This window comes from Lygodium microphyllum, chromosome 22 (assembly GCF_053477565.2).
Source record: "Lygodium microphyllum isolate KBCC chromosome 22, Lygodium_microphyllum_v1.1.10, whole genome shotgun sequence".
NCBI lineage: Eukaryota > Viridiplantae > Streptophyta > Polypodiopsida > Schizaeales > Lygodiaceae > Lygodium > Lygodium microphyllum.
Window position 1 is genome coordinate 67,442,538 of NC_141156.1, and position 19,627 is coordinate 67,462,164.

General features: G+C 42.6%; 1 pseudogene; it reads right to left on the bottom strand.

The window, feature by feature from the left end:
• The window catches only part of LOC148017251 (uncharacterized), a 144,675-nt pseudogene extending 125,459 nt beyond the window's left edge, over positions 1 to 19,216 (bottom strand).
• Between the last annotated feature and the right edge of the window lie 411 nt (positions 19,217 to 19,627).

Here is a 19,627-nt window from a genome sequence, read left to right on the forward strand (position 1 = left end):
TCCACCTCAATCGAAGATAGAGCAATCGAGGGATGCTTCTTACTGCTCCATGAAATAGCACCACCACCTAAGGTAAAGCAATAATGTAACTGTCCACCTGTTCCCTTGCAGGACATGTCTTAGCAGCCCATCGAAATGAGGGTCCAAAGAGCTCTACCCAGCACTCCCATGGAATGTTATGGGGTTTGCGATCTAGTTCTTTCCAAATCTGCCACGTAGCGGAAGTATTCTGGCCATTCCCATTTCAAACCGACTTGAATCACGGATTCCTCTAGTGGTCAATTCCTAGAGAGAGTGACTACCATCCATCCCTAGGCGAACTACTTTACGCAGAAACATCACGGTCAAAGCAGATTCATGCTACACTTGGTTCAAGGAGAATGGGAAACGAGAGGGATGCATAGCTCAACCTCTTTGCCCATAAGGCATAGTCCCATTTTGTTCCCCTAAAACAACATAAATTGTGTTCTAGTAACCTAGATTCTAGGTCAACATTCCTTGATGTTCATTTCCTTCGAGAGAAGATCTCTGCTATCCATTTCGTTTGAGAAAAGTTCCCAGCCAACCGGGACCACCCATCCGTAGAACAGACCCAAGGCCACATCCACCGCACTTTCCTCACGGTTGTTTTAGTTATCTAATTACCTACCACATTTAGTTTGACATGCATAAAACAACTTCCTTAATTAGCCAGTTAGACACCGGTTCTTTCACGTAATCTTAGCACTTGACATAGAAAAAAAATGTTAAATAAGTTCCTTTTCAACAGGTTATCTTATTATCTTTGGAATACATCCATATAATCCAGCCCATAGGCTAATCCATAATCCGCCCAAAGGCTATCCAGCAATCCACAGGGATTACTAATCCAAGATTCTTCCCGTATACTAGTATGTGGGCCTCGAGATCTAATCCCGAGTCATGTTGGCCTCTTGTGCAGGGCCCGAAAGGCAAGGGATTTACGGCCAGAGCCCCCCTGACACCCAAGTGTCCTCCTACTCCAAGTAGGACCCAACGGAGAGACCTCTCGCGGCAGGTTTGGTCCACGTTCCCGGAATGGCTAACAACCCCCGTGGTTAGGGTCAGGCAGACAGTCGGGGGTAACTGATGCTACCTCTCCCTTCAGGCCTTCAACCTGAAGCATTAATTATGTTTCCATCTTTTAGTTCCTTGAGCAAACAATGCAAACAATGCTCCTAAACTGTTAGAAGCACAATCAATCCAGTGGTCGTTTATTTGGCCAACTGCTAAGGAGTGAATCCTTCTCTCCAAATGCATCCAGCATTTGATCTGGGATCAAAATTTACTTGGAAAGATCCCCAGGTGTTTGTTTGTCCACCCTTTTGTCCTGGGGTTAGGGCCATACCTTGTTAACCCAGCTTAACCAATACCTTAGGTTTCATAAATTAACAGTAAATCCTGGTGACCATGTCGCTCTAACTCGATTGATCCTTTGCTTACCAAGAAAATACATAACTTCCCTTAACTTGGCAAATCCGCCCAAGAAAGGTGATGTAGCAGGATGACTACTCATCCTCTTGCAAGTGTTAGACTTGCGCTAGAACCTGCCAACCTCATTCCAAGGAATGGAAAATATATATTGTGATTAAACCACAAAGCCGCACGACATTGCAACTTGTTGCACAAGTGTTGCATCTAACTCATGGGATTATTTCACCCATTGAACGATGTTTCCTGGTCAAGGAATTTTGTTTAGACAAGATGGAGGTTTAGGGTGTCTTCTTACCCAACCCAACCCTAATTCTACTAGGCCGACAGTCCTAGGGTTTCCAAACTCAATCCAAGTTTTAGCATTAGGTCGAACGATCCTTAGGGTAGAAACCCTAAATCGCTGTTTGCATGAGCGTCCAATCGACCCAACATTCCGTGAATGTGGGTAGGACCTTTGGGTTTGAGGGTTTTGACTTGGCGTTCCGAATGCAATATTAGGTAGCACTTCCAACGTGCCAAGCCCTAGCTAGTACTTGAGGTATTTATCATATCGACTAGTTATGCCTATACGAATCCCTTGCGGGTTAAGTGATTTAGATAATTTGATCTACTTGTCTTGCGACAAGGACGATCCCTTCCTAGAGATGGTAAACTTGTTCTAAAGGTGTAAATAGTTGCAACATGCGATTCATTACTTTTAGGCAGCTAAAAGGTTTTGCAACAACTACTTCTTTCCTTGCTAAAGTCATGACAAATGTCAATTTGGAGATTATCTTGCATAGAACCTACAAGATTCACCTCAAGGAACTATGCCAACAACCTCTCGTTTAATGCAATGGGATTTCATGCTTTGATAAGCCATGCAATCTTTTCTAAATGCAACTCAATGAAATGAAAATTACGCACGATGAATATGTAACATGCGACCCTTAGATACAACATCGTAAATGAAGTTCATGCAAGACTAAGGCTAGTGTTGACTTAATCCATTTCCAAGCATCTTTTTCATGCAACTTACAAGTCCGTGGTTCCATTCCCATACTATGCAATTGTCCAGGGTTTCCTTTTTATATGTTGTGCAACGGACGTTAACAACTCTTTCCATGTGAGACAAAACGCGAGAATTATTGACTAAATGCAAGATACACTTGTTCTTTCATGGGAAATCAAGGATGCACTTAACAATTTCAACTTCTAACTCTAAGCAATATGCGCTTCAACTTGTTACCTTCGAAGTGCACGAAAAAACAACATGCAGCTAAGCTCCTAAGACAGACAAGTAGTTTATGTTCACAACTTTTGGAAATCCAAACAATCCAATTTTCATGACATGCACCAACTCTTGTCCATCGTTCAAAGAGATAATTTATCAAATGTACTTTTATCACTACCACATGAATTAATGATAAGTGTAAAATGCATTCTCCCTATGGAATTAAGCGTGCTTAAAGCATTTCTTCATGTGGAAATAAATTCGTGGAACTTGGGCTTGTGGGCTCTTGGAGATGTCCACGTGTATGTTTGGGGAAGAGCCTCCCGCAAGTGCGCCTTGCATCTTCTTGGGAGCCATCATTGATGACTTGAACTCCGCGATCTCTTACTCAATCTCCAAATTTCCTCCGCTTTGGCAAAACGGCCTCCAAGCCCGCCTGCTTTCTCCCTTGTGTAGGAATTAGGCCTTTACAAACCCGGTATTAAAACCGGGGAGGGCATGTAGGAACAAGGCTTATGGGCCTTATCCTTTAGAAGCTTCTAAAGAGCTTCTGACTTTCCAGGACCATGTGGGAGAAAGAAGGGGTGATGATTGGGAGGATTATGGTGATGGACGAAGGGGGGGAATTACTGGCGATATGATGGCGGTGGTGTGGCAGTGGCACAGTGGTCTGGGCATGGTAGGGCAACGTTTCTCTAGGCAGCACGGCGGTAGTGTTTCCTCAATACGGTAGCTTCTCTCCTCCTGATCCCCATTGTGCCACCACACTAAGGGTTGTTTTTATAGCCTTGGGGGGGGGGGGGGGGGGGGGGGGGGAAGGGAGGCTCCACCATGTGGAGGCTTCATGCCATTCCCTCCTCATGCATCCTACACCACACCTACTTCCCCTCCCACTCCCTCTCCACTAGCCATGCATCGGCTGGGGAAAGGGATAATTATTAAAAAAAATTGACTTAACCTTACCATTATCAAATTGCCCCCTTCAAAAAGGGTGTTCTCCTGCAGGTTTTTACAGTCTTCAAACCCGGCCTCGATTTCACAATGCGGAGGCCTCATTTTTGCGCGTGCCGGGTACAAATTAAGCTACCGATAATTATGATGTGGGAGATAACCTTGCACAGGTTTTACGCGGCTTGCGGGGAGTCAAGTTCAATAATATTTTTGAGCAAAAATATTACAAATAACTTGTCATGGACCTCTTGTGGTCCACATCTCCACCCCAATCTCAATCACTCCAACCTGTAAGCATAAGATTCGAACCATTTGCAATTGCTCAATAATAGATCCCTAGATCGGAGGTCCCCCTCACAAACCTCAAAACCCTCTAAGCAGCCCACCAATGCACAATCTTGGGTTCACTCATGAACCCTGCCAACAAACCTACAACAAAACACAAGTCAACACGAGTGTTAAGGAGCCAAATCAAAGACCTAATCAACTACCAATAGCGGGTAGCATTTGCCAAATGAGAATCTACATGGGTTGTGGCATTCTAGTTTGGATCCATATGAGTAAAAATAGACTGGCATCTCTCTATCTCAAATGTAGTCAAGAGCTCCTACACATCGCTACTGGTGGGAGATGAAGATCCCCCCCTTGACTCTAATAGATCTCATGGCCTAGGAGAGAAATGGAATTTTTCTACTCAATAATCTCGGCATGGTCACCTCTCACAATCAAGTTGTCCACATAAAGGACAAACAACACATGATCTCCATCAGAGGTATGTACATGAAGCTATGGATCTCGGCTTTGGAGCACTGATATCCCAACTTCTCCTGGACAAGTCTATCTTCTCGTTCCAAGCACAAGGATCTTGTTTGAGGCCATAAAAGGCCTTCTTGAACCTATACACCTGTCCATTTGATGAGGTAAAGCTAGGAGGCTACTCTACATAGATCTCCATTTTCAAATCACCATTCACAAAGAAAAACTTCATAATAAGCTCATAAATTGACCATCTTCTATGGCTAGCTAAGGCAAGTATAGCTCTATTGGTAGCCATCCAAGTTGTAGGTGCAAAGGTGTAATGCAAGTCCACCCCTAGCCACTGTACAAAACCCTTTGCAAACGAATCGTGCCTTATGCTTATCTAGAGTACCATCATTATGATGTTTAGTCTTGATAACCCATTTCACACCAATCACCTTTCTATGAATAGGCTGAGGCACAAGATCCCAAGTGCCATTCCACTCAATAGTATCCAACTCCTACTCCATAGCCTTCTTCCAATGCTATGACTACAAAGCCTCCTTCATAGAGGTGGACTCTCTATCTTGTATGGAATGCGTCATCAAACAATAGTTAGTACAAACAAGCTCGATAGTATATGCCTGGTTCCTCTAAGACCACCATGGGCCATCTTGCAGTTGCCACTCCTTAGGGACTCCCTCAATCCTAGAATCATGCAGTGTGTCTCAAACCCAACCAAAAGAAGGCCGGATCTCTCCTCATTGCACTCCATTTGCTAACGTCTCCGATACATCAAGCAACAATGGCACAATTGAGGAAGCTAGTGGGAAAGTAATAGCCTCATCCAAAGATGAAGCATCGTCATGAGGCACGGGCTCCAAAGGTACAGTCACTATTGCCCAACTATCTCTTGGATCTCCGAGCACACGGTGCTCCTCACCCCCCTCTGAGGCTGCAATCTCCATGAACCGAACATCTCAACTTGTGTAGACATCCTATTTAGCAAGATCATACAATCAATAACCCTATGAGACTGTGAGCTATAGCCCATAAACACATGTCTTCAAGAAGGTGTTTCAAATTTATCACATTGTGTCTTCGGGATGTGGACATAAGCGTCACACCCAAAAACCCTAAAATAAGAAACATCTGGCTTAGACCCAAAATATGCCTCATAGGGTGTCATACCAGCAATGGTGGAAGTGGGGGATCGATTAAGAATGTGGACTCCAATAGCCACAGCCTCGGCCAGAGACACTGAGTTGTCTATCTATGCTCCGTCATGGTGCAAGCCATCTTAATCACACTTCAATTCTTCTGCTCCAATATGTCATTTTCTTGAGATGTATTTGTTTCCTAGCACATAAAGCACCTCTGAAGTGTGGTACCACCCTGCCCATCTGGAATAAGCTGCATGTTACCCCTCTCCTAAATAGGTATAAAAGGGCCATTCTTGATGAGAATGTGCCCATGCAGAGGCTGCGATCAAGTAGGCAACACCTGTTCTAGAAGGAGTCGTGTTCCAACAAGCACCACTGTCAACAATCCACTTACGAGGGTGTGGGGGCATCAATACAACATCAAAATCCCTAGGGATCAATATCTCAATCACCTCCAAGTGGACGAAGGGAGTTGATGAGGAGAAACCACTACTCTTGAATCCTTCGAAGGCTTCTCCTTCCTTTCCTTGTCCATTTTCTCATTATTGGAGCAATCCTTCTTCCACTGGCTTGTCTTGCCACAAATGTGACAAGTGGAATCCTTTTCTTTGTCCTTCGATTTGTCATCCTTCTCCTTTTGATCCTTCCCCTTCTTTTGAGAGGACTGACCTATCAATGCCTCTAATTTGAAAACATTCTACCCTTTTAATTGCTCCTTCTAGTCCAAAACCATAGGAAGCAACTCCTCCCAACAAAGAGTCTTTGACTACCCTCACGCAATCAAAATGGAGTAAAATGCATTGAATCTAGGTAGTAACTATGAAAGAAGCATTATCACCATGTCTTTGGAAGTAAACACCTTCCTTTTTTTCTGCACCTGCATCTATAGCTGCCTTAGCTTGTTCACATACTCTGGCATAAAAGATGAATTTTCTATGCCCAAGGTCCTCATTTGTATCTCCAAAGAGACATTTCATAACAGCCATTCTTTTGTGCATCTCTTCAAGCTCCAACCATGTCTCCCTAGCCTTTGTCAAGTGGTCTATATGCACGATTATGGCTGTAGTGCATGAAAGAAAGAGAAATGAACAAATGTGGCATTCAATTTATCCCAATGAATTTGAACCTTGGCCAACTCTAAGCGGTCTGTGATAGAAAGCTTGGACTCATCTCTTAATGAATGATAGTCGATAGCCTCCATCACAAGTTTCACAAAATCATAGGACTCTAGTGGCAAGAATCATAGTGGACCAAATGTAGTAGTTCTTACCATCAAGCTTTTGGTCTGATGGAAGAGTCGATGGGATAGGTACCTTCCGGTCCAAGATTGCCTGAAACTCTATGCTAGCCTCAAAAGACATATTTACCTACAATGCCTGCAAAAACACAAAAGCAACCCCCTCTAACTATGCAAATGCAGCCTACTACGGATCTTCTCTACTCATTATGTACCTTCTTTATCAATCGAAGAGACAGTGAAAATGTAAAATCTGCAATGGAAGGCTGGAAACGCAACCTTCTTCCTTCAAAAACAACAAAAATCAACAACAAATTCTAGTAGTTGACTCCTTTTCTGCATTCCCACACTCACCTTAACCATGTGTCAATACAGAGCCCTCTTGCTCACCCTCGAACACTAAAAACACAGCCTTTTGTCACATAAAATCTCCTTTTTAAGTTTGCCATGGATCAATTAGTCCTACGCTACTATGATACCATGTCAGAGTGTAGCGGTGTGGAAGTGTATGACCAAGAGTGAGAGATAGAGTGAACAAAAAGAGAAGTGAGAAAGAGAAAGGGACAAAAGAACACAGAAGAAATGATGAATGCTGAGTAAAGAATGCAAATACGTACACGGGCATAGTGCATATGTTTGCATATCTCCACCTCAATGATCTCACCCTGCTATGAATCTCAAAGTTTGCATCAATCTCCACATGCTCAGCCTAAAGATATGCAATCTGATGTGCTAAAGTGTGGGCTAGGAGGCAAGTATAAATAGGCAGAAAAAGCAAAGCAATAAAATGCAAGTCAGTTGCATTAAATAAAATTGATTACACACATGAGAAAAAACAACCGAGTGCTAACCATCACACGTGACAAATACTGTCGACTAATCATGCGTAGTCCAACTACTCACATGTGTGGAAAACCTACTACTATAACCTATCAGACCTACCAAGTGGCACCTCCTGCCTACCCACGACTGATGATACTTGCCCAAACTACATACGAGAGTGCACAACTGCAAGTGATTGCTCTAGAATGCCCAGTCTGACAAGAAATGTGTGTAGCATGCCCATCTTTGATGAATGCATGTTCAAGGGATGACCATATCTCTTATAATAGAAACAACATGAAGATACTAAATAAGAACCAAAATAGATGGAGGCACTTTAGAATATTGATGAAAAAGTGTGACAAATGGAGGAGTGTGATGTATTCGACCATCTCAAAATTTTTGACAGAATAATGCAAAAGTATAGTATCTCAAAAGCTCATAAGATTAGATATTTTGAAATCAATGCTAGAAGCAAGAACATGGCACAAGTTCAAAAGATACGATAGATGTATGAATCAACTTGCGAAGGTTACAAGCATGCTCTTAAATTCGAATTTGGTGCGTCATATCATGATTTGTTTATTGAATCATCAAATCTTCCTAATATATTTCAATCATGTGCAAAAGAGAGCGAGGATATTGATGATGTTGACAATATAATATTGGATTCAAAAACTCTTGCAAAGATTGCAAAAATGTTAGTAACAAAGATACATGGAGAAGAAGAGTCAAAGAAAGCTGAAGAAGAGCATGAGACTAATTCAATTCAGCCTAAAGAGATGTATGATGAAGAATTGCCTATATATGAAGCGGATTAGCTCAAAGAAGCAGCAAATATAATAGAGGCATTGCTAGAAAATGCTAAAGAGACAAAGATCTAAACTGAGACTTATAAGTTGCTTGATGATACAAATGCTTTGATTGAGGAGAAAGATGCAGAAGGCAGAGAGAAAAGCCAAGAAGATATTCTCGATTTCAATTTAAATTGTGAGACTAGAGGACATGAAGACACTCCATCAAAGATTTTATTAGTTTTTTTGCAAGACATGCAAGAAGATCAAGGAAAAGTATTCAAGAGTGTCTACAAAGCATGATATGATTGATGTTTTACAATTTGATCCAATATACATTATTGGGGTTGTATGCATGATTGATTGAACAAGTATGATGTGATTGCTAGACCTAGGAGGCCAATAAGGCTACAGGTGAATGCAATGGACAAGAATGGCTAATTGAATATGTTTAAAAATGCTTTAATTGGAATAGGATTAATGATGACCAATGCATCCACCATGGGGCTTGATACGTGGGGAAGAGGCTTACAAAGTTTGATGACCATCCAAGTTCATATGCAAGAGATACAGAGACAAAAAGGAGGATGTCTAGCCAAGAGTGCATGCTCTAAAGAAGAGTTACATGCCGTGCAGAAAACTTTAGAGGCTAATACCTTCAAATTTTGTTTCCAAGGTCCTCAAAAAAGTTGTGGATTGCAAGCGGGGCTAAAACTTTGCTTTTTAAATCTTGGCAATCCAAGTTCTGCATCAAAAAATGCGAGCAGTTTTCTACGGAGTAGTCCTATAGGCCAATTTTCTAAACAGGATGATATTGGGTCTAACGGATGTAAACGCTTGTATGTGACATATGCTTTGTCAAAGATGATTAAGGCTGACCTAAAGATACCTGGGGAAGAGAGGAGGTTCAAGATATGCGAGATAAGAGATATAGAAGAGGTAGATACATAGGAGAATCTAGTGGAAGATGAGCAATTTGGTAGTGAATATGAGAGTAAGGAATATGCATATACATATGAGCTTGAGCTTGAGCACCATATAATCCTCATCGATTTACAAAGATTGAGATACATCAGAGGTTTAATGAGCTATCATTAGATGCCAAGGAATGCATAGAGGATGAGAAGACCAAGCTCTTGATGCCTTAGGATCTCGACAGGAGTGATTGGACTTTCTATGTGATGAAGACAAAAGTTTGGATTTAGATCCTAGAGGCAACATGATCCAAAGCACGATACCTTGGGAAACACATATATGGATTTTCGATCCAGGTGGACTATACTATTAGCCCATCCAAAGGATGTGCGGGTTCAGAGGGATTGGATGGTGCAGTGCTACACGTTCACATGCATAAACCTTAGAGGAAAGGCCATGTGTCAAGATTTTATTTTGTGATTAGATAACATTATTTGTCTTATGTTTTTTCCATCCAATATTCCCACATTTAAGTATTATAAGTAGTACCCATGACTTACCATTTTTGTGTATGTGTTACTTTATTTTCGTGCATGTGTGTTAAAGACAAGAACTCAAGGATTTACTATGAAGAACCCGTATGAAAAAGATTGTGTCTCATAAGCATGAAGATTATGATCAAAAGGACCAAACCCATAATGAAGAACACTATTTGCAATGTGAATAAGCCTTACCAAAGAGGACTGAACTGGTTCAAACCTCATCTCTAGTGTGAAATGGCTAAATGCAAGTGGATGCCCATGTTTAAATGAGTGCCCATTGGTAGGAGGGATGCCCATGAAAGAGCCCATTGTTACGTGGCTTAAATCCAAAGCTCAAAAGCATACAAAGCATGCTGTTGTGGCTATCATGATATTCCAAACATCTATCATTGATTTGCACTAAATTTAGCACTATTGTGTTGAGAATCATTTCCCTGCCACCTAGCAGATTTACTACATGGCTCCTGCAATCGAACAGCAGCAGCCGACCAGGCTATTTCGGGCATTTTCTGAGGCATTTTTTTCAACCTTTTTAAGGGTGAGTTTCTAGCAGACTTTGACACTCATATTTGACAGATTTTAGCTTGTCGGTGACAGAGACGACACTCGAGGCTAATGGAGATCGAGGTCCTCAAGGCGGAGACATACACGGATATTCTCTCTATACCTGTGTATAATTCTGCATCCTTATACAGCATTCTTCACTGCAGATTTTCTGTGTTTCACTCTCTATTCACTCTTTGTCACGATCATCTACTTTGGCATTGTTTCACTCTGACATGGTATCAGAGCATTGAAGGACTGACCTAGGGTGGATCTAACTGAAGAGGAGTTTTCAGCGTGACATAAGGGTGCATTTTCAGCATTCAAGTGCGAGCAGGTTGGTTGCGCATCAGAACAAAGCTAAGGTGAGCATAGGTGTGTGAGAAAAGATAAGATTTGCTGAAGGTGCTTCTGTTTTTCTGATGTTAAAGAAGGAAGAAGACTGTGTTTTTGGCCTTTAAGTGCAGATTTTACTTTTTCATCACCTTCTGCGGCGGCTCAAGAAGGTTCGAGATGCGGAGACAAGAGCCCTAGCAGGCTATAATTTCACACTCATAGGGGTTTTCTTTTGCATTTGTATAGGCATTGCAAGTGAAGATGTCTATCGAGAGACTGACATGGAGTTCCAAGCGATCATGGACCCCGGAAGGTGCCTGTCTTATCACCTCTTCCATCAGATCAAAAGCTCAATGGCAACAATTACTGCATGTGGCGTGTGATGATGTTGGCCATATTGGAGTCTTATGATTTGGCAAAGCTTGTGATGGAGAAGATCACCCAGCCCTCGGTGAAAGATGAGTCAAACTCTCCAAACTCTCTTCAAGTGCTCGTGTGGAGTTGACCGAGGTCGAGTCTCATGGGGACAAGCTGAATGCTAGGATTTGTTCTTTTATTTTTATGACCCTTATGAAGAGGGTTTCTTTGGAGGTGCAGATGCAGACCCTATCCATGAATAAGTCTTATTTGCTTCGGGAACACATCAACAAGCTTCATTAGCTTCAAATGCAAGTTCAAAATGTGGTTGAAGGACACAGAGAACATATCCAAGAAGGACAAAGAGAAAGAATCAACATGCCATATTTGTGGTAAGACTAGCCATTGGAAGAAGGATTGCCCCGACAAGGACAAGAAGGGCACCACTATCCACAATCCACTCTCGAGCTTGGGAGCTATCATCACAGCATTAGAATTCTTCAGTGTAGAGTCCTCAATGACCGCTAAGTGAAGAAAAGCAACTGATGAGGGTGCATCCACCACTCTAGAATCCTTCATGTCCTTCTTCTTGATATCCTTCTTGTCCTTGTCGGGACAATTCTTTTTTCAATGGCTAGTCTTACCACAAATATGCCATGTCGATTCTTTCTCTTTGTCCTTCTTGGATCTATTCTCTTTGTTCCTATTTTCATTCATGTCATCTTCTTGCTATCCAATTCTAGACTTTGGTAATTAAGAATTCCAAGGCCCTTTCCATGACTTGCATTGTTATGTCCTTCACATCATCACATTGAAAGTTTTTTCAAAGTGGAATCACATGCTAGTGAAAGGAAGTATGAAACAAAATGCTCCCATGGTGATGGTAAGTGGCATAAACTTGGGATCATACTTATGAGGTTGTGGGCTCATATGTTGGTAGGTGCATCACTTTATTTGACACTTGGACCTAATGTTGACAATATGCACATGGTGTGGTCATGAGTGGGTCATTTGCCCACTTGCACTCAATTGCTTTGTCATTGAGGAGGATAGACCTAGCACAATTAAATTTGGATGTTGATTGGTCTTGTGAACTAAGTTATTTTCACATAGAATCCATGCTAACATGGTTCTTACTCACTCCTTTGGAGGGGAGGTGCTACAAGAGGCTACCATTTAGTCAAGCTAATTGCCTTGGTAAGCAGCACAACAATCATGACTAGCTCAGCTTTATCAAATGTGGTGCCCACCACAAACTTTGACAAAACAATATCATAAGTCTGTTTAGCAACAATCATTCCAACAATTGCAGCAACTTATTCATCACTGACTTGAATTTAAAAGGCAGCAACACATCCCAAGAGAGTAGCTTAATTCATAGGTCTTTGGAGGTTCCAAGGTCTCCAAATTTTCAGAGAAGCCAGAAGAGCTGCAACAACAACGATGGTTTGGTGATCCAACTCAACCAGTTAGTTATGGTTACCACAAGGGAACATTTTCACAACTTCTCTCCTAGTGTTTTAGACCTTTAAAAATGAATGCTTTATCTCTTATGTCAATGAGCTCCCTCACTCATGCAACCACCATAGCCAAATGTAGCTACTACAGTGAAAGAGAGAGAAAGAGAGAGAGAGAGGAAACGATAGATGATAAAATGTCATAATTTCTTAAACATGCACTCAAACTAAAATGAGACCTAGCAAACAATCCTCAACACTTCAAAAGAGACCTTAGTTGCATTCTACTCTTTATCTTTTCTTGCCAAACCTCTTGCCTTCACATAACTTGCTTAAGGATCAAGATACAAAAGATAGAGAGAAAAGCAAAGAAAATGTTCTCGATTTCGGTATAAATTGCGAAACTAGAGGAGATGAAGATACTCCATCAAAGATTTTGTCAATGTTTTTGCAGGATATGCAAGAAAACCGAGGAAAAGTATGCATACAAGAGTATGATTCAAGAGTGTCTACAAAGCATGATATGATTGATGTTTTGCCATTTGATCTGAGATACAATACTTGGGTTGCATGTATGACGATTGGCTGGGTATGCTGTGGTTGCTAGACCCACGAGGCTGATATGGCTATAGGTGACTACAGTGGACAAGAAGGGATGAATTTAAGACATTTAAAACTACTTCACTTGGGAGAGGATTAATGATGACCAATGCATCAAGAATAGAGTTTGATACCTAGGGAAGAGGCCTACAAAGTTTGAGGACCATCCAAGTTCATATGCAAGAGATATAGAGACGAAAAGGACGATGTCCAGCCAAGACTATATGCTCTAAAGAACAGTTGCAAGTTACACATAAGGTTTTAGATACTAATACATTCAAAATTTGGTTCTAGGCTCAACCAAAAAGTTGTTGCTTGTGAGAAGGACTACAACTTTTCTTTTTAAAGCTTGGCAATCTGAGTTCAATATCAAAAGATACGAACAGTTTTCCATAGGGTAGTCATGTATGACAATTTTCTAGATAGGACGATACTAAGTCTAATGGATGTAAATGATTGTATGAGACATATGCTTTCTCAAAGATGATTGAGGCTTACCTAAGGATACCCAACAAAGAGAGGAGGTTCAAGATATGCGAGATAAGAGATATAGAAGATGCAAATATATAGGAGAACTAGTGGCAGATTAGTAGTTTGGCAATGAAGATGAGGATAAGGAATGTGTGTTAATATACGAGCCTGAGCTTGAAACATCATATGATCTTGGTGGACTTACAAAGCTTGAGATACGAAAAAGGTTGGATGAGCTATCATTAGATGTACAAGATTACATAGAGGATGACAAGACCGAGCTCTTGATGCCTTAGGATCCGAACAAGAGTGATTGGACTTGCTATGTGATGAAGACAGAAGTTTGGATTTTAGATCCTCAAGGTAGCATGATCCAAAGCATGATACCTTGGGAAATGCATATATGGGTCTTCAATCCAAATGGACTACATTGTTGGCCCATTCGAAGGATGTGGGGGTTCAAAGGGGATGGATGTCATGGTGCTACACATCCATACACATAAACCTCAGAAGAAAGACCGTGTGTCAAGATTTTAGTGTGTGATTAGATAGCGCTATTTGTCTTGCGTTTTTTATGTCTAATATGTTCGTATGTATTCCCGCATTTATGTATTTCGAGTAGTACCCCTAACTTACCATTTTTGTGTGCGTGTTATTTTATTTTCATGCATGTGTGTTAAAGACAAGAACCCAAGGATTTATTGTTAAGAACCCATATGAGAAAGACTATGTTTCATGAGCATGAAGATTATGATCAAAACATTTTTTTTGCAATTTTGTGAATGGTGCAACTCACTCTCCAAATGCCTACTTTTGGTAAAAGTAAGACATGGATACCCAAGAAAATTCCTGTATTAATGGATGCCCAAAACAAATGAACAAACCTCTAATTCATTCCAATTTCATTTTTGCTATTTCTAAGAATGTCTTAGAGACTTTCTACTTGCTTCTTCAGACCTTCAAGCTATTTTATGCTTGCTGCCCCAAAGTGCCTTCTAATGCATGCTGATGGCAACCTCCTTGTGGCCTACTAACCTAACAAAACTCACTAAATTGACACACTGCCCTTCCTGATCATAATGCACCTCTATGATGCCTTAACCCTCTCTTAATGTTTCTCAGAGACTCATTTTTTTCAGCTTGTGATCAAGGATCATGGCCCGATCAAGGTGGACCTTCTTGCGGTCTAAATCATGACCAAGGAATTTGTCAAGGCCAAGGAAGCCATCCCTAGCTTTAGAGAGTGCAACCTAAAAGCATGTAAATCATGCTGAATTTGGTTGGCAGATTACCCAAGGTTAGCATCACTAGAGAAGGGAAGAACCACGTTGGGCCTATGATTAAAATTCAAAACTTGCTCTTGAGATGGATAACTTCAATTTCCTCTATGGGAGGGACTTCTCACTAGGTGTAAACATGCCAATTGGTTGGGTCGACTCGCACAGCGAAGAGTCTAATCTCATTGACTTGAACAAGGTTATTGAATCTAGTTTTAAAGATTGTACAAAGACAAACTAGTACAGCTATGACCATTATAATTACGAGACAGCTACTAATCTCGCTGACTTGAATGAGGTACTTGAATCCAATTTAAAAGACTATTCGAAGACAAACTAGTACAACTACAACCATTCTAATTAAGAGACAACTACTTTCATGACCGGTAACATCAAGTATAACAAACTTGGCATTCGGACTCACCAAGCCTCTCAAGAAGATCCTCTTTCTGACTTCCTAGTTCCTTTTGAGGGGCAGATGCCAACATAAAAAAGGGGGATTGTTTATGGATGATTGTCACAAGAAGGGGGTCCTACGAGTCCAGTTTCACCGGAACATCGATGGAGGATATGAAGTAATGCAGCTAATGCATTGCTAAAGCATTACGCTTCAAAATGCGAACAAAACTAAACAAAAATTGTCAAGGCTAAATACCTTCGAGTCTGGTTTCAAGCCCGCTTTCATCGTGCACCTCTAGAGGTTGATCGCGATCATTGTGTATAGACACAAAGAGAGAGAGAGAGAGAGAGAGAGAGAGAGAGAGAGAGAGAGAGAAAGAAAGAAAGAAAGTTATATTAATGTCTTCTAAAGACCAAAACTGGCCTATTAGACAAACTGTGATACAACTGATGAGGTCCAGCTATCCAAAATAAAAGTGCTAAATGAAAAGCTAAAAACTGGAAACTGAAAATACGGTGCTGTGAGTGTGATAAGTGTCGTGTATGTGTATGTGCGTATGTAGCTCTGGTACTCCAAATAATGGCTACAAAAGAGGAACAAATGTCGGCTGTGATAGGGGAACAACTGTCGGCTGTGATAAAGTGGTGCGATGTGTATATGTAACAGATGCAAGGAGATATACTATCCTGGGATGTAGTAGCAGTCATCAAAGTCGCTAATAGAAGGTGATCCCTCCTGGATGCAGGATGTGGTACATCGGCGATGGAGAAAGAGAAAACTGGAGATCTGAGATCCAATGTGTCGAGTGTCATCGGATCTCAGTCTGCTGTCGATGTAGATCAAGATCAAGAATCCTCCGAATCTCCTGTCGGTGTGGTTGTGGGGTCCGAAACCCATGGATCCTCATGCGGCGTCAGGTACGCTGGTCCTCAGCCTGCTGTAGTGTGAGCCCGGAGGTCTGGCTGGAGGCTGGTACAGTAGCTGACACTCTGTCTATCTGAAAGAACTGTGTAATAGTCGTCTGGGTGGGCCCCTCTCTGACTGGGACCCGCTGTGTGCTCTGCTCTCTGATGTGCCATGCCTCTCCCAGAAAACGGCCAAATGATCTCTGATCCATATCAGTCATACATCCCTGAAGTGAGCTGCTCAATGTGTATCTAGATCTCAACTCTGAGTATGACGGGCATCTGAGAACAAAATGCTCCTCACTCTCCACCTCTGATCTGCAAAGGGGGCATATCCTCTCCTCCCATGGGATGCCACTGGCTCTGCCACTCTCAATCATAAGCTGATGTGATGATACCCTGAGCTGTCCAATAAGAACTCTCAATCGATGTGGCATATAGATCTGCATATATCTCGGAACCTCTATGAATCCCTGCTCTGATATGCTCAAGAATTATGTATAATAATGTGCCATCTTCGATGGCAGTGGCTGTGCAGGGCTGACCCATGTCCTCTGTATATAAATATGCCATATCTCCTGTCTGATGACTCTGTTCCTCTCAGAGAGAGAGAGGGTGTAAGTGGGAGCCTGAGTATCATATAGGAGAGGTGGGAGTCTAATGTCTGTCAAACCAAGCTCTAGTCTATGCATACCATGATGTGGTATCCCCCGCTCGAGCCATCTCCTGAGATGCGATATATGCTCTGTATGCAATGCGATCTCTGTCCATATCCTAAAATCTGTGTAGGAAGCAGAGTGTCTGAAATAATGCCTCGACTAGCATGGGCAGTGTGGCAAGCTCTTCTTGCACAATGTCATGTGGGACTGAGGCCTTGCTGCGAATCAATCTAGATATCATGATCACCTGAGGTCTCTCCATCAATGTCCATACATAATCGGCAAGGCATGGCCCCCATATAGCTGCTCGATACATCAGTGCTAGAGTGACTAGAGTATCAAAGAGCCACCCCTTGGTGCGGGGCTCCTGGAAATGTGCCTGATGACACTGTCGCTCCATAAGAGCCAATGCTGAGTATCCTCTAATGAGGCGGTCACGAGCTGCATGTGTCATCGAGAAAGTCCCTGAAGCTGCTGTAAAGGTGACTCCCAAATATACATATGATCCAGTGACCTCAATACTCCCTCCTGCTGCCATGAAAATACTCTGTCTACGTATCTGAGCTTATGTATGGAATATAAGAACCTTGGTTTTACCAAGGTTCACTGTCATGCCTCTCTGTATGCAAAAATCATCCAATGCTAATAAATGCTGCTATAATCCCTGAGCTGAGTCTGAGACCAACACAATGTCGTCTGCATATAGTAAGATATGAACTGTGGCTCCACTGAGATCTATACCTCCACCGGCTTGCTGTTGAATAAACTCTGCTATCTCATCAATGTCTAGCCCAAATAGAGTCGGTGAGAGTGGGCATCCTTGTTTCACACCAATGGTGCTCACAAGGGGATCTGATATACCTCCCGGATATCTGACTCTGCCAGTAACCCGCTCATATAGTGCATAAATACCCCACATCATGTCATCATCCACCCCCAGATCAAGTAAGCGTCTGAAAAGCCTCTCTCTCGGAACCATGTCAAAGGCTTTGCGGAAATCCACAAAGCAACAGTACAATCTCTGTTTCTTCACTCGTGTCTGGTCGATCAGACAACGGAGAGTGAAGATGTGGTCTATGGTAGAAAATGCCCGTCTGAACCCTGCCTGTCCGAGTGTGCGCATGCACTCTCTCTCTGCCAGCGTGCTGAGCTCCTCCTCTATCACCGTGCCATAAAGTTTGGCCAAAACTGGCCTAATCATGATGGTCCTATATGTGTTAGGATCCATAGGATCCCCTGACTTGTGGATAGGTACAATGGTGTGCTCTGTCCACGAGTCAGGGAACCCCTCAGGCAATGCACAGTTGAAGAGGTGAGCAATGAGTGGAGCCAATGTGTCTCTGCCATATATAATATGCTCTGCCTGAAGATCAAACTGGTCTCGAGCGCGGCCATGCTGTAACCGTGAGATAGCATGTTTCACCATACTAGTGGTGAAAAAGGATGAAATACCCGGTCTCGGTGTACATGGTGTGGGTATCAGCGGCTGTGCGGGTACATGATATAAACTTTGTGCATATCCATGCCATACTGTAGGGTCATGTATCGGTGTGGGTGAGTGTGGTTCTCTGATCTGCCTCCATGCCTCTGCACAATCTCTGCTCATAAGAAGGTGGTATATATCCCAATATCTCTCCTCCTCCCATTCGCGCTTTTTACGGCGAGTCAAGCGGTGCATGCGTCTCTGCGCCTGTCTGTGTGTGATCTCTCCTCTGGCCTCCAAATCACATAGCTATCGACATAGATCTCTGCACTCATCATCATACCCCCTGTTATGTGGCATGGTACCGGTCCGAGGGGGGTGCGTGTATGTGTGATGTGGAAAACTGAGTGTAGCAGAATCATGCAGAATGCGTGTGATATCAGTGGTCAGTGTATCAAGGGGTGCGTATGGATCAAGTGACGTGATGTGCTCCTCCAGATGCTGTGAGTAAACATGTGAGAGCTCATGAGTGAAGTGTATGGTAGTATGCATGTGGGGTATGATATCTGCAGGTGGTGATGGTAATGAGGTGAGGAGTGAGAAACTGAGAAAGGTGTGATCGGCACCGAGTGGAAGTCTCCCAAGGCCGAAGGACTCGATAGTATGCATCCCATCGATCGGTCCGAGCAGACAATCTACAATACTCTCGCCCCCCCCATGTGGGAAGCATGTAAGACCTCCTGAATATGGCCATCGTGCCATCCCGTTATAAATAACGAGATGATGTCTACTACCAAGCTCAAGTAAATTCCCTCCATACCCTGTGGTGTCTGGCCCAATATCTGCTGACTCCCCTACTGATCCCCAACTCCTCAGGGTCTAATGCTCTCATGATCTCTGGCTGCTCCATATCAAAACTCTCACACTGTCGGCTCTATGTGCGCCCGTTGAAGTCCCCCATAAGGAAGACCTCACCCAAACTAGAATACAAAATAATGTCCTCTGAGAGCTGTGAATAAGGGGAGGGGGAATCTCTGGCCTGAATATCACCCTGCATAGTAGCATATCTAGACCCTCGTGGTGAAAAGTAGCATACTACCATATAGATCCATCTCTCATCTGATATCTGCACTTTGATCCATATGTAACTGGCCTCCTCATCTCGTCTCACTAACTGGATATGTCTCTATATCCCCTGACGGAATAGAACTGCCACCCCTCCTGAGCCCCTAGATGTGCTCTGCCTAGTAGTAGCCCGGTATGCACATACCCACTCAAATCCTGTAATGCGTGGAAGCCCTCTCTCTGGGCTCTCATGTGTCTCTGTGAGGCATATAACATCATGGTCGAGTAAAATCTCCTCAAGTCTGTC